The sequence below is a fragment of the Protopterus annectens genome, chromosome 16.part0 (assembly GCF_019279795.1).
Source record: "Protopterus annectens isolate FY-2018-M chromosome 16.part0, PAN1.0, whole genome shotgun sequence".
Classification (NCBI taxonomy): domain Eukaryota; kingdom Metazoa; phylum Chordata; order Ceratodontiformes; family Protopteridae; genus Protopterus; species Protopterus annectens.
The window spans coordinates 522,783,165-522,799,634 of record NC_056750.1 but is presented as its reverse complement, the minus strand read 5'-3'; the positions used below and the strand labels follow the sequence as shown (position 1 = coordinate 522,799,634).

The window sequence follows — 16,470 nt, the reverse complement described above, 5'->3', positions numbered from 1 at the left end:
CCCAGTGCAAATCTTAACATCTTTAACTCTGCCACATCCAACTCTGACTCCTGCCTTTTTGTCAGTGCCACTGTCTCCAACCCATATAACATAGCTGGTCTCACTACCTTCTTGTAAACCTTCCCTTTCACTCTTCCTGGTGCTCGTCTGTCACAAATCACTCCTGATACTCTTCTCCACCCTGCCTGTACTCTCTTCTTCACCTCTCTTCCACACTCGCCATTACTCTGAACTGTTGATCCCAAGTATTTAAACTCATCCATCTTCACCAACTCTACTCCCTGCATCCTCACCATTCCTCTATCCTCCCTCTCATTCACACACACATATTCTGTCTTAGTCCTGCTGTCCTTCATTCCTCTCCTCTCTAAAGCATATCTCCACCTCTTCAGGGTCTCCTCAACCTGTTCCCTACTCTCACTGTTGTTGCTGTTGTTGTGTCTTTTGGCCTTTCCTGGTTAGGGGTCGCCACAGCGGAACTCTGGTCCGCTAATGATTGGCAGTAGATTTTTACATGCCGAGTTGCCAGCCCTGACGCACAACCGTCAACTAAGGTATGCCCATTCACACGTCTCCACACAGAAGACGCTCTAGCTGAGAATCAAATAGGACGTCTTACTGTGAGGCGACAATGCTACTGCAGCACCACCACCGCAGTCTGTTCCCTACTCTCACTACATATCACAATATCATCTGCAAGCATCATAGTCCATGGGGACTCCTGTCTGATCTCGTCTTGTCAAACTGTCCATCACCACTGCAAATAAGAAAGGGCTCAGAGCTGATCCTTGATGTAATTCCACCTCCACCTTAAATGCATCTGTCACTTCCACTGCAGATCTCACCACTGTCACACTACCCTTGTACATATCCTGTACCACTCTTACATACTTCTCTGCCACTTCCAACTTCCTCATACAATACCACAACTCCTCTCTAGGCATCCTATCATATGCTTTCTCCAAGTCCACAAAGACACAATGCAACTCCTTCTGACCTTCTCTGTACATCTCCATCAACACTCTCAGAGCAAACATGTATCGGAAATACACCCCAGGGATCACTTCTGTGTCTCTGCTCGACAGTGGCACAGGAAAATCACTTTCGTGGGTGGTGTAAGCTAGGGAACCTTGTTGGCTTGGCTTATGTAGGCCATTGGGCCGATAGCCTAGTACCTACCTATGAACCTATAATCTGTAGTGCTCTTTCCTGGCATGAAACCATACTGCTGATCACTAATCATCACCTCCCTTCTTAACCTAGCTTCTACTATTCTTTCCCATAATTTCATGCTGTGACTGATCAGTTTTATACCTCTGTAGTTACTACAGCTCTGCACATCACCCTTATTCTTAAAAATCGAACTCAGGCTCCATAATGTGTATTGCAAACTCCTCAGGACCTACCCAATGGTCTGTTTTGTTAAGTAAAATATGGTATCTGATCTTCTTTGTTGTATAGGAGCTTTAGTCCAGCAACTGGCTATAAAACGGCACATACACTTGTTTTTTCTATATGTTTTTACAAAAAAGAGAGGACAGGAGAGACTGTTGTCCTTTGATCCCCTTTCAGGTTTATGTAGTTTTGAGCATAGTAAGATCCTAAGATCATTTAATGCTTTATAGGCCAAACATAATCTGCTCTGTATGTATCTATATATTACAGACTAGAACCCTAAATAGCTTAAGTGTTCTATGTAAACCATATCTCTACAGTTGTGTATTTTCCCAGTGAATATTCTTTGTATGCTCTCAGGCTTCATTAGCTTGTCTTTAGAAAATAGAAGAACATAATATACCCACTGTTTAGTCCGATATAAGATATGTATAACCCTATTAAAACAGAAGATGTTCATCATTACCACTGCTGCAGTAGCCTTTAGGGTATATGAGTTGGTTCATGCCCATGATGCAACAACTGGCCAGTTTCTAAAAGTTCTGGCACTCTTATGTACCTTCACTCTGACTGCTGATTTGTCAGCCCTGAGGAGCAAAAATCAGTAGTTAGAATGAAGAACTTTAATATTTTCTTGCCTCCTTGTGAAGAAGCAGCTTAGAGGCTTCACAAGGGCAGCAGATGGAGGTCAGCAATGTCCTCTTTGTCTGTTTCAGTACTGTATTCACATATAGGATAACAGTCTTTTCCTGGGCATGGGGACACATTGGGGAATGCTGCTTGATGTAGCCAGGGGAAGAAACCTCCTGATGGGTCAGAAGTTCCTTCTCTGAGTTATTCATCAGGGACACCTTTAAAGAAAAAAATAAAAGGTTAAACATTGTTGATCTGAAGACATGGTGTCTGTTAGAAAATATGATTTTCTTATCTTAGCTAAGAAGTTATTACAGGCTTTTAATCCTGGTACTCAAAACACTGTATCCATAAAAGAGGTCAGCAGAAACATTCTCAGATTTAGAGGAAACTTGTTCGTCATAATTTCCTTTGGATGAACTTTTCTTTTCTCAACTATAGCCAGGAAGAGTAAGACATTATTTGTGAGAACAAACTGTTTTGCATAAACTGAAGAAATATTATGCTACAAGCAGATATTCCATATTGCAATCCCATTCCTCCATTAGTGCCAGACATGGAAGATGTTTGGTAGTGTTGCCTGTAACAATGCTGATTCTCAACCTTTAGTGTCCCAAAAAGAAGACAGTCTTTGCAGACTGTTAGTGTTCATATATTTCCTTGTTTAGATGATTTATTCATCTTTGCAGAGTCTTTTCTCAGATGTCATGAGTCACTACAGTGGGTTTTTTCTCTTCTGACTAGTCTTGGGTTCCAGGTAAATATTCAGAAATCCTCCAAGAATCTGTCACACAGGATTGTCATTTATACACTCTGCAGCAAAAAGCCTTTTTAATAGAGAAGTTGGTGGACTTTTATCTGGAAATTTCCTGAGCTTCTCAAATCACTCAGACTTTAGCCAGAGAGTATCTCAGTATCCTCGGGTTCATGACATCTATAGTTCTTAAGATTCCTCTTGCCAGGTTACACATGAGAAAGATTCAATGGTTTATAAAAAATACATGGACCCAACATTTGTATCATCTGGAATTTCATATTACAGTCTTGGACTTTGTAAAAACAAAAAAAGGCAGTGCAAGTCTTCCCTTTTTTCCTCTCCCTCCAAGCCAGTCTGTAACTACATACACCTCAGAATTTACTTGGGGAGGCAGTTTCCTTGGGGGTAAAAGTGCAAGGCCTTTGAGATTCTTCAGACAGACCAAAGCACATTAATGTAAAAGAGATGTTGGCTGTGATCCATGCTTTAAAATCTCTTGCTCATCTGTTGTTCCCAGGACATCTTCAGGTGATTATAGATAACAACACAGTGATGGGGTAAATCAACAAGCAATGGGATCCCAGGTTGCACGCTTTGTGCCAGCTGGTTATGATGGCTTCAGAGGGAGTTCTCTGGGAAACCTTAGCCTTCTGGGCATCTTAAATTTTGTCAGTGCAAAACATAGCATCAGAGAAGCTGAGCAGGACTAGGATAGACCCTCATGAGTGGATAATGAATGAAGGGTCTTCCAGGAAGTAATCCAGTTGTTGGGAATACCTATGATAAATCTGCATACCTCCCTTCAAAGCAGACAGTTGAACAAATTCTGGTCCAGGACTCCTTACAAGCAGGCCTGGAAAACAAATGTATTTTCATTCTTGTGGACAGAAATGTTCCTTTATGCATTTCCATCCTTTCCAGTGATTCTAAAGATTCAGAAGAACTCTCCAAAAGTAATTGTGGTAACTCTCTTTTAGCCAAGGCAGCATTGGTTTGCTCTTAGGTTCATAGGTGGGTACTAGACTATCTGCCTGAAGGCATTTATAAGCCTAGCCAGAATGTGTTGGCTTTCGCCGTCCCCTTAGATTAGTTCCCTGTGCCTCTGTCTAGCAGAGCCACTGAAGTGATCCCCGAGGTAAACTTTCTGTTTCCCATCCACTCGTCAAGGTTTCTTTAGAAGAGTGTTAGTGAGGAGCTCTGCCTAATATAGATTAGGATCTTGTTCCAAAGCATGGGAAGTCTCTGGGACAGGAATCTATCCCTCCAGCACATCCTCTTTATTGTTGTGGTAAAGTTTAGATCCCTAGAGCGTGTGACTCGAGGGGATAAGGTTTTCTTAAGGTGGAGCATGTCCATCAATTCTGGGTTGGGCATGGCCTTGTATGTCAGGCAGAGATCACCTCTGAGTAGGCGATACACAACCGAGTACAGCTGGAGTTTCTTCATGAGCTGCATAGGGCATCTGTTTGTGGCCATTGATCCTCTTGGTGAGGTACTTCTGTGGTCTTTCCAGCTGTTGCAGGTGTCTTGTAAGGTACATCCCAAATGGGGCATTGTACTCTGATGGGTCTGATGAGTGATGAGTAGAGGGGCACAATGACCTCTTTTGATTTGGATGCAAACCCTTTTGTGATTAGATGGACCACATAGAAGGATTTTCTAACCACTTTGGCAATGTGATTGTCAAAGGTGAGATTACTATCGACTTGGGTCCCCAGATCCCTTATTACGTCTTCCGTATTTAGGGGACTAACACCTATGTGGTAGTTTGTGGGTACTTTGTTTTTTCCAAAGGGGATGACTATGCACTTGCTTGAGGCCATGATTTTGACACCAGGTATCCGTCTCAGTGAGACCCTTTTGGAGGATGTCTGTGTCAGCCGGAGAGTCAATTATAGCCCCTAGTTTGCAGTCATCTGTGAACTTGGTCAGCCATAGTTCTCCTGTGAACAGTGTGTTTAGGTGAGGGGTTAGTTCATCTTTGAGCTCGTGTAGGATGTAGCTTGGGATACTGTCCAGTCCCATTGATGCTGTGTTTTTGGCTTCGGAGACGGCTGTTTTAACCTGAGTGTCTGTGATTTCAGGGACTCTACATTCTTCTGGTATGGTTATGGGTCCTTTTGAGGATGAAATGGGGGTGAAGTTTGCACTGAACCTGTCTGCCAGGATGTTGGCGATATGGGTCAGTTCAGTGTATTTTGTGCCATTCTGCACTAACTCCGAGCAGATCTGAGCATTGCCACTTAGATTCTTGACATAGCTAATGAATGCCTTGTGGTTATCTTTGGAGTCCTTGGCAATTTTTCTTTCAAAGCTCGCCTTGGATGATTTTATGTGGGATCGTAGTTTCTTGCTGATACTGATCGGGGATGTTTTCCCTTCTTGGGATTTTACTTTTTTCTGTACTAGTTTCCTCCTTCTGTTGTATAGCTTGCTTATGGCAGGAGTCCACCAGACTGGTGTGAGTGTTGGTTTTGCTTGGGATGGCACAATCCATGCATTCTTGTAGCTGTCCATAGAATGCATTAGTAAAGGATTTTGCAGCTTGGACAGTGTTATCCTTCAGCATGGGGGCTTTGAAACTTTCCACCTCGGTCTTAAGTAACGTGAAGTTTGCTTTTGAAAAGTTTTTCACGGTGGCTTTCTTGTCCAGGGGAGGGGGCAGAATATGGATATCCAAAGTGATTTCTTTATGGTCATATCTAACCAGCGAGGGGTTGACCTCTGGTGTGGAACACCGGTCACCCATGTTGGTGATGACCAGGTCCAATATGTTATCACCTATGGTGGGAGTGCTGACCAATTGAACCAGGGCGTTTGAGTTTATAAATTCTAGGAAAAGTTGGGCAAGGGAGTTAGTACTTGAGTAGTTCTCCCAGTTAATGTTTGGGTAATTTAAATCACCCAATATTAGGGTGTTTGGTAGGACCTTTATATTTCCCAGTGTTTCCAGAAATGTGGAATGGGGGTCTGGGGACATGGAGGGTGATCTGTAGCAAGCTACAATTTGAATTGTAGTTTTGCCCATTGTTAGTTGCACGTGGATGATCTCTGATGCATCATGCTGTGCCACTAACCTGGAGGTGTGGGTGTCCTTGATGAATATGGATATGCCCCCGCCTTTTGTATTTCAATTTGGGTTCTGTGACCGAAATGTATGGTATAAGTTGTAACCTGGTAGTGCTGGTGTGCTCTCTGGAGCCTTAAACCAGGTTTCTGTTACAGACAAATGGTGCAGTGGTTAAGGTGTATGCCTTTCAATCATAAGGTGCAAGATTTGATTCTCTTCTCACCACTACACATATATCGATTTTCTCCATACTGAGGAGTGCCTCGAGTGTGTGCATTTTGAGGTTTAGATTTCTGGCATTGAGTAGCATTACCCTCAGTTTTTTGTTACTTGTGCTATTTACGGTGGTGGGTTTGTCTTTTGAGCCTTGCCAAAAAAGGCACTATGGGGGTGGCAAGAGCTTTGGCAAGTATTCGAAAGCCAAAGGGTGACAGGTGCAAGCCATCTCTAGCGAAGCAGCATGGCTTATCGAGCATGTCATCTCAGGCGGACAGACACTGGATCCCCTTTGAATAACACCAGAAACTTAGCCAATTGTTGAAATCGAGAATTTTTTCTTTATACCGTGGTATCATTCTTGGTGAGGATTCTTAAGGAGTTAGCCAAGGACAATTGTACAAGCTTCCTTGTAAACTGGACCTACTCATACAAGGCAGGAGGAGTTTGATACACTCCAATCTCATACTTCTTCAGCTAACTGCCTGGAAGATTCAGTTTTAATTCCTTTTAGGCACCTTTTCTCAGACAATGTGCAGCAAGTACTAAAGGAGATGGGAATACCTGCTACTAGAAAATCTTATATTTGCAAGCGGAACAGATTTTCTAGTTGATGCCTTGTCAATAACAAGGGTCCTATCAAGGATTATGTACTTGTGGTGCTCAAATATTTGTGTTGTTGTTATCCTCTGGCATTTCTTTCACCCTATCAAGGTGCATCTTGTGGCCATTTCAGCATGTATGCCTACAAATTTTCCATTTTCTTCTGCATTTTTCATAAAGGAATTTTACATTTCAGACCTCTTGATAATAGGTTGCTCCTTCTTGGGATCTTAATTTTGTGCTGGGAGATTTAACCTTGTCTGGTGGTACCTAACTGATGGTAATCCACTGCTGATAAAGCCTGTGGTTAGTAGCGGTGACCTGGTTGAAGATTATGTGAATTTATTGAATGCCATTAGAGAATGAACTGTTTAAACTGAAATGCCTCCAATGGCAGCGTTTGTATTTAGAGGCATGTTTGTTCCATAAAGTTATACCTCGTGGGTTATGAGTATTAGTTATGCCAACATATGGAGAAACTCATCCTGATTTATTGAGTAAGTGGCAGTAGATGAACCTAGAACTTAGTTTTAACTATATAGACTTCTTCAAACTGTTGGAGAAAGAACTGACTGACTCTGTTGATAAAATGTACAGTGAGCTGCTTAAATTGCATAAAGATGAGTTTTTAGTAAGAATGGACATAGTCATTGATAATGTGTTTTCTGATGAACAGAGACTGAGGGCTCAAAAAATGAAAAAATTAGTGAGAGACACTACTGATTTTTCTAGGGTTAATGTGTTTACCTGGCCAAGGAATTTAAATGCAGCTAGCACTGTGGTCAATAATAGCAATGTTGCCCGGAAAGAGAAAGGTACTGTTGTGTTGAAGACTCCTTCTATTAATAATAACAATGTGAACAATAATCCTGAAGGCAACAATGGTATGGACTTGACCCATGCTGCCAGCACATCTATTAGTTCCCCTTTAAACCCGGCATCTTCTTTCAAGCCGATAGATGTACGGCCAAAGTCCATAAATATGATTGGTTCCATGGAGGCACTCCCTTTACCTCTTCCCATTTGACAGAGGGAGAAATTGCACTATTCACATTCCCAGAGCAGAGGGAGGAAGCGGCAGCGTTTGATGGAAGACGACAGAGCACAGACTCTGAAAACCATGTGGAAGAACCATGCGGTTCGGTAATTTATAATATTTGCAAGAAAGAGTTGACTTTAGCTCAGTTGTCTTTACTGGAGCATGGTTTATCATTTATTCCAGCTCAGGGTTCTTGCCCGAGCAATACCATAATAGACATTTTAAAAAATTGTAAGAAATGTTATGTTTAAAACTTTGTATGTAGGTACTAATGACACAACTGAGGGTGCTTCATTCAAGAGACCCAGTGTTTTCAACCTTTATTAAATCCTGTATTGGAAACGTTTTCTAAAAAAAATGTGAAATTGACCTAATGGCTGCATACAATGATGGAAAGTTGAGAAAGACAATTTGTAATTTAAACAGTAGTCAACGACAGGCACTATTAGAGCTGCAAAGGGATGCAGAGTTAACTATAAAGTTTGCAGATAAAGGAGGATCCATCATTGTGATAGATACTGAATTTTATGATGATAGTATTATGGAAATGTTGAACTGAGGTGGTGGTGCTGCGATAGCGTTGTCGCCTCACAGTTAGACATTGCCCGTTCGATTCTCAGTTAGAGTGTCTTCTGTGTGGTGACATGCGTGAATGGGCGTTCCTTCGTTGAAGGTTGTGCGTTAGGCCCGGCAAGCCAGCACGTAAAACTCTACTGCCAAACATTAGCAGACCGGAGTTCCACTGTGGCGACCCCTAACCGGGAAAAGTCGAAAGACACAAAGTATTATGGAAATGTTAGGTGATGTTGAAGTATATAGTGAAGTTAATTTTGTTGATGTCACTTTATTACATGATAAAGTTAATTCAAGCCTGAGTGACTGTTTATACAGTGGGTTAATATCTAAGGAGTTGTTTGACTATTTAATGGTGGAACACCCTGTAGTACTGGTGTTTCAAGGACTGCCAAAGATACTTAAGTGTGTGGAGAAGCCTCCTTTCAGACCCATAGTGTCTGGTAGAGGCTGGATTTCGGAGCCAGCTTCTATTTTCATAGAAAAAAAGTTAAGACCTGTCCTCAATTCACAGATACAAGTGTTGAGGGACACTCAGCAGTTCTTGGGCGACCTCTGTGAGGCTACGAGTGGTTTGAATTTTGATGGGAGGTATTCTTTAGTCAGTTTGGATGTTGTATCTCTTTTTACATGCATTCCGCATGATGGTGGTATCAGCATGTTGAAGGAATTTTTGACATCCAAAAGTGATTATGATATGATAACTATTGATTTGATGTCTTTTTCTAGAGTTGGTTTTAGAAAATATTTTAATGTTTAATGAATGTCTGTTTTTACAGAAGGTTGGTGTAGCTATGGGCATTAGTTGTGCCAATAGCTACGCCAACATTGTTATGGCTGCATGGGAGGAGAAGTATGATTTTGATTTTGTGTTCTCACCGTATATAATATTTTACAGAAGGTTCGTCGACTACCTTTTTTTGGTTTGGAGGGATACGAATGCACAGTTGCTTGAGTTTTTATTCCATCTGAAAAAAACTGTGTCATTCCTGTCATTTACTCATAGAATTTCAGTGAAAGAAATGGACTTTCTGGATGTAAAGGTTTTTGTTAATTCTTTGGGTTATTTAACCACCACTTTGTATAAGAAAAGTTGCAGAAAGAACACACTGCTACAACGCAACAGTATGCATGCTGAAAGTGAAACTGGGTCCACTGTAGTGGAGACACTTCCTATGTCTCTCTATTATACTAGTGATGTAAGTAATATCATAGGAATTATTAAGTCGACTACCTTTTTTTGGTTTGGAGGGGTACAAATGCACAGTTGCTTGAGTTTTTATTCCACCTGAAAAATACTGTGTCATTCCTGTCGTTTACTCATAGAATTTCAGTGAAGGAAATGGAATTTCTGGATGTAAAGATTTTTGTTAATTCTTTGGGTTATTTAACCACCACTTTGTATAGGAAAAGTTGCAGAAAGAACACACTGCTACAATGCAACAGTATGCATGCTGGTCATGTTTTTAAAAATGTTGCTAAAGGACAATATATGCTTTTGTCCAGATTGAACACTGAAGATACATTGTATGAAAAATACATTAATTGCTTTCAACAGGAATTATTTGATAGAGTTTATAAAAAGAAAGAGGTAGTTGATGCAGTTCGCTTTACACAAGAAAACAGGAGAGGAAGGGGTAGACACTATTTTACATATAGAGCGACTTCAGTTAATGAAAGTGAAACTGGGTCCACTGTAGTGGAGACACTTCCTATGTCTCTCTATTATACTAGTGATGTAAGTGATATCATAGGAATTATTAAGAATAATTGGTCTATTTTACATCTAAACATTGATATTCGTTCCATTGTGGGCGACCACCCTAGGTTCAGTTTTAAAAATAAGAAGTCTCTGAAGAGACCTTTATAAAAATTCCATGCATGATAAGGGAGATGTAGTGAGTAGATCCTTGATGCGCTGCTGCTCTAGATGTAATTTTTGCACATTTATAGATCCTTGTATAGATTTTGTTCACCCTGTTACAAACAAGAGGCTTTACTTTAAGGTTACTGCTGACTGTTGGAGCAGAAATTTAGTTTATTTAGCCAAATGTAGAGCATGCAACTGTTTTTATATAGGCAAGACTAATAGGTCTTTGCTGGAAAGAATGAGAGAGCATATTTATAGTATAAATAAATGTGATGTACATAATGCCCTCGCTAAAAATCATGTCGAATGTGGACAGGAGCATACGTCTGGATTTAGGGTGATTGAGATGGTGACTCCTAACACTCGGGGTGGTGATTTTAGGAATTTTACTGAGGAAAGGGAATTATCATGGATCATTATTATGCAGGCAGGTAGGTTTCCTGGCATTAATGAGAGGGCCTCTATTAAACTGGTTTGAAAGCCAGAGGCCTCTTTAAATAAATGGGAATGTTTTATTGATTCATTAAGAATGCTTTTTTATTGGTTGTCCTGTTTCATTAAATATGTTGAATGTATTATATAATGCAGCTGATTTTATTACTTGTCTGAAGAAACACGTTTATTGTGTGAAAGCTCTTACCTACCTTGTTGCATTGCACTAAATCTGAGATTTTTTGTGCTTACAGTCTTGTTTTGGTGCTGGTTTATATTTGTTTTTTTGTTACTATAAGTTTATATTTGTACTCCTAAGACTTTGTATAGTACCATGAAGAAGAACAAGATCAAATGTTTTTGGAAGTCCCAAATAAACAGCTGTGACACCTAAACCTTCATTTAGTGCCACACTAACTGTTTCTTAAAAGTCTGCTAAACATGTTAGCATGGATTCTCTTCTCACAAATTCTTGTTGTTTTAAACCAAGTTCAGGTCCATGCACTTTCTCTTCATCAAGTAATGAGAACAAACATGTTTCAAAGCATTTACCAGAGATGGACGAAAGGTTAAAGGGGCAGTAGTTATTGACAGTATCTGAACATCCACTCTTATAAACTACAGTCCAAGATGGAGGAGCTAAACTGTTCATTAGTAATGCATTAAAATGAGTTATTGGGAGTAGTATAGTATGTTTGTAAGATTTCTGGCTCCTATTTTAGTTATTTATTTATTTGTGATGTGCACTTTGGCTAAGTGTTACAAAAATAACTCTTCAAACAGAAAGAAACCCTAACAGTTTTATAATTCTGTTAAAAGAAAGCACAAAAATACAACAATTAACTGCCTTCCCAGGCCCATTTATACATGACTGATTATATAACACTGTCAATGCATTTCTGAGTTAGAAACTCCATGGCGATGTGACACATACCCCACATTAACAGGGTTACACATGCAGAGGAGTATCTGACTGTAAGAGAAGACAAGTTAATCTTCCTACTTTTGGTTGTATTCATACTACCACTAGTTTTTTTAAGCTAGAAATTTTCTTATGAGCATTCATGATACATAAATATTACAGGTTCAAATCATAGTTTTCTTTGTCTTTGTATATTCTAAAATATGACACATTGGTATGGGTTTAATAGTGAATGCAACTGGAAACACATAATTTAATAGGTTATATTTGATTTAATTACCTAGAGATTGTTTATTTGTTTGATGGGTGTATTTTTTTTTGTGATGGTTTTTACTCCTTGAAGGCATTTTTGCCGAGGCAGTAGAGGTGAATAAATTTAATTCCTTGCATCTTTGGTGGTCGTTGTAATCCATTTTGTGTTTCGTTTTTTGGTTTAATGTTTTTTTGCAAATCATAGTTTTCACCTTGAAGGATACAAACTAAATCTTGTAAGTATTTTTCCTGATATTGTGACTTTCTCCCTCCTCGGTGTAATTGGGCAGTCCTGAATTTATAACTGTCTTTCTGGCATCACTTCTGTAAAATAAAAAAATTCCAAATGATTTATTTATTTATTTTGGTGGCCAAGTTAATCCCACTAGGCCAGCAACTCCTTTCATAGGAGAGACCTGAGGTTTTATTCACACTGACTAGGGGAAATTTGGTCTCAATGTCAGAGAACATCCTTTTCTCAGCAGGTGACTCTAAGGAAGTCATGGCAACTGCAGGGAAAGTTGGAGGATAAGAAGAGGATAAGGGTGCAAAGCGATAGAATTGTAGATGTTCATTATATTGATCAGTGTTGCAGTAGTCTTAGTTATTATTTCCTGCCATGAATATACCAGCTGGACAGCTTCCAAAACTTCAGGCTACCTTCATCACAACCATCAGTCATCTCAAGGAGAGATGACTAAGAGGTTTGGGTGTGTAGCCATTCAGAGCTTTCCTACTGCAAAATAATATACTCCTCTGAGGCTTTCCCTTAGTGGAAAAAAACAAAACTTCCTTTATTTTTTTCCTTAAAAAAAATGTTTATTTACTAATGCTTTCCTGTTCCGGAAAGTTATTTTAAAGGTAGGACTTTGTTTTTTAATATACTGTCATGGGACTGTATTGTACTTTTAAACAAAAGTGCTTCTTTTTTCCTGTCAGTTTAAAAGTTGTTTAAAGTAGTTGAAAAATATACTTCTGTAGAGAAATTGTGTTTATTTTACTTTTGGGGGATAGATAAAATTTTTTGAAGTGTTTTTACTGTGTTTTTTATTTGAAAAAAGGGACTGTTAAAGACTTTTATTTTATATTGCTTTTGCTGCTTGTTTTCCCCAGGAATGAGGCACCATTTTTGCATACCATAGAGCAAACTGTAGGTCCTACAGTTAGTCCTTCTTCCAGCCACAAAACAAAAGTTAAGCAAACAGCCTTTGCTACCACAGCAGGCTAGAAGTGTGCCTTAGCCTCAGGTGGGTGACTACTGTGGCCATTAATTGTTCCTCAGACCACTCATCTTTTGCCCCAGATCCCTCTGGTGTAGCACCTACAGCCTCTAGGGACTGTGGGTAAGACACATCCTCTGTGGCCATTCTTGTTGATCCTGGGATAGGGAACAGGGAAGGCTTTCCCTTTTTGTCAGAATGATGTGCCCACCCCTGGGGAAGCTGCTTCCATAAATAACAGTGTTGGCCCCATTTTTCCTGTCAAAAAGAAATCGAAAACTAAACATGTATCTTCTCCTCTGCCTCAAAACCTGTTTAGGCAAGATACTTTACTGGGTCTGGCATCGGGTTTAGTTCAGGCCTGTTTTAGTTCATAGGTAAGTACTAAGCTTACTGCCCTTGTGGGACATTTTAATCCTAGCCAGTTTCACTTTTTGTGATCAGAATAACTAATCCGGTTTTGTTATACATTGGCCTTACCCATCGTATGGTTGATAATTATATATATTAATCTTTATTAGAATAATTTGAATCATACAATGAATAATTTGAGGAGACCCATGCATGAAATAAAGCATTTAGGAGTTGACTCTGTCCATTAGCAGTACAGGGAGCTTCTTGGAAAGTATCTTCTGGTTAAAGAAAGAGGGATACCTATCTTCCTGAATAGATTCAAGATTCTGAATTTGTTTAGGAAGATGACAGGGCAGAAGAGAGCTCAATTTGTGATTGCCCTTGTGGGAGGTTCTCTTTCATTGAGATTGTTTCTAGAATGTGCCAGTATTCGCAGTGGGAGAGCACTGAGGTTTCTCAGTCCCTCAGAAAATACTATGAGCTGTTACAAAAATAATTTCCAGAACCTTTAACTATTCTGCCAGTTCTGTCAGCTTTGGAGTATGTGTGTGTTACTGCCTGCAATTTTCTTGATAGTCAGCCAGCTGCCCCTAAAAAGGCAGATAGGATGTATAAAGTTGCTCAGACTTAAGTTTTTATTTACTCTTTTCATACCTAGACCCACATCTATACTTTTAGTTAATCCTACTGCTATTAACATTTAGTTAATTCCAACCCTACCCTTCCTGATAAGGATGGGATGATTACTGATAAGCACAGGAATATGTTGTATACTTCTGCAACTTTGATTTTCAGAATTTTGAATTGTTAGGCTCATATGTCGAAGTTTGTTCTGACTAATTCTGAAAGTATAAGGAATGTATTATCTGCAGTTTCTTATTGTTAGGAAAACTATGCTTTAAATAACTTAGTGTCTTCTGTTGTACAAGTCAATATTCATTTTTTAGTGTGTGTGTGTGTACGACTCTGTTGATAGTTTTTCCAGGGCTATGGCCACTGGTTCTGTTTTGAGTAGGTTTACCTGGCTGCATTATCAGAACCTCCCAGATAATAATAAACATTAGATTTTAAATTCTCTTTTAGATCAAGATTTAGTTTTTAGCCCCTCTTTTGTTGAGGTGATCAAAATTTGTGATGAAATGGATATGTTGATACAAGGAATCATTTTCTTTCCCAAATTTTCTAAGAAATTGTCTAACTGCTTGTCCAGTTTTGGCAAAATAAATAAAGTCTCAACAAAATGAAGGTAAACAGATGTCTAAGAAAAATGGAAAGGGGGTTCTAAAAATAATTTTGTACCCTCCCAGAACTAAAGACAGTCGGTCAAGTCAGAATGACTGTAAAAGAGATGAGATGCATGAAACTCCTCCATCCCTCGAGAACACCAAAATAAAACTCCAAGTCGCCAAAATGTAAAACGAACAAAAGTCAGAATGACTGTTTAAGGCACTTTGACCTCCCCCTTTGGCAGCTGCTTTTCCTTACAGAAAGTCTGAATCTCCACTTTTCTCTTTGGAAAAAGATAGTCTCAGACATATGCATTTTGAAGATCATTTATCTAGGTTACAGGTGGCATTGTGAGGGAATGCCTCCTTTCCAGGTGATAATCCCACATCTACCAGACTAAATGTATTTATTTATTGGCATTTGATTACCAAGAAAGTCCTTCTAGATTGGAGTTCATTTTCAGCACGGGCCCATGGAGCAACTCTCCAAAGTATTACAAAAATATTTTAAGAACAATAATTTTACAGTCTTTAAAAATAATACAAAAAACAAGTGCAGTTTATACAAATATACCTAATTAGACATGATATGAAAACACTGGTTAAGAATAGATATGTTATATGGCAATGATTTATTAAGAGAAATTTTAGTTTATAGAGAAATTAAAGGTAAGTAGTATAATACAAACAGAAATTGCAATACAGAGTGAGATAAAAGCAGGCTTATTGTAAATTTAGAGAGAAAGCCAAGGGAGAGAAATTGATAGAAGTAAAAAAGGGAGAGAATGAAGAAGGGAGAGTAAGGAGATGTAAGGTATGAAAAGGTGTTTGTTCACATTTAGGGATATAGTTTATCCTGGTGTTGGACATGAATAGAGCCAGCTTGAAGCCTTTTAGAATGTGTTTGAAGGAATAAAATTATTTTATTCTACCTGTCCTTCATCACATGTGGTCTTACAGTGACTGTAACAAGATGAGAAAGGCTGGGCAGGAACAAGTTAAAGTTAATATAATGTGATCTTTGGCTGGTAGAGTGAGTTATAAAAGTATAATGATCATATTATATGTAGAATTAAAATAATAATTTCCCAGTTTTTATAGGGGTGGGCTTATAGGTTTAAGCTATAGATACATTTTTTCAAACAAATTGGCCTAAAAATAAGACAAAGTAATGAAATCCATGAAAAAATTATAAATTTCTCACATTTGCAAAATGACTATCTATACTTTTCAATCAGCAAATGCTGTCAGTGGGAGGAAAGAAACCTGCTGCTGCAGGCAGTTGGCCATGAGAAGTATGAGCAGTGTTTTCTAAGTGAAATTTAGAAAGATTCTTTCATGCATTTACAAAGTTAATAGCTGTTTCTTTTTCCTTATTGATATTTTTACTTAGAGATGATCAGTCTGCTGGCGCAAGCAATTAATCTTGAAAACTATGACCATTCTTTGCTGAGAGAAATGTAAGAGGTGCATTGTAATTTACATTTAAATGTACTGTACAGTGGAAGCAGTTAAGTGAAAAAATTGAGACTGTGGAAAGAGAATAAATTAAATAAATAGCTGCCACCTCAGCAGACTTAACAGTTAAATGTATTTAATATAGCAATTCAGAATCTGTTTTGTTTAAAAGTAGCCAGTTCACTTTCTCTTAGGGCTAAATGTTAATGTTTAGTGAATGCATGCAAGCTAGCAGTAGAGCTAAAAACATAAAAGATGGCAATTAGTGTATGTCGGAACACAGGCTGTAATGTGTGTGCTTTACCATGGTTAACCTTAATGTTAGCTTAGGTAATGCCTGTGGATGCAGCATTCAGTTTGGGACAACTGCTCCTATTTCAAAGAATAAACTTAATTTCTTGACAATATGCATGGTTTAGTGTTAAAAGGGGATAGTCCTCTGCAAATTCA

General features: G+C 38.9%; 1 protein-coding gene across 2 annotated transcripts in view; it reads left to right on the top strand.

The window, feature by feature from the left end:
• Positions 1–16,470, top strand: part of LAMC3 (laminin subunit gamma 3) — a 4,228,426-nt gene that overhangs the window by 3,499,536 nt on the left and 712,420 nt on the right. The gene's annotated exons all lie outside the window — the stretch shown is intronic.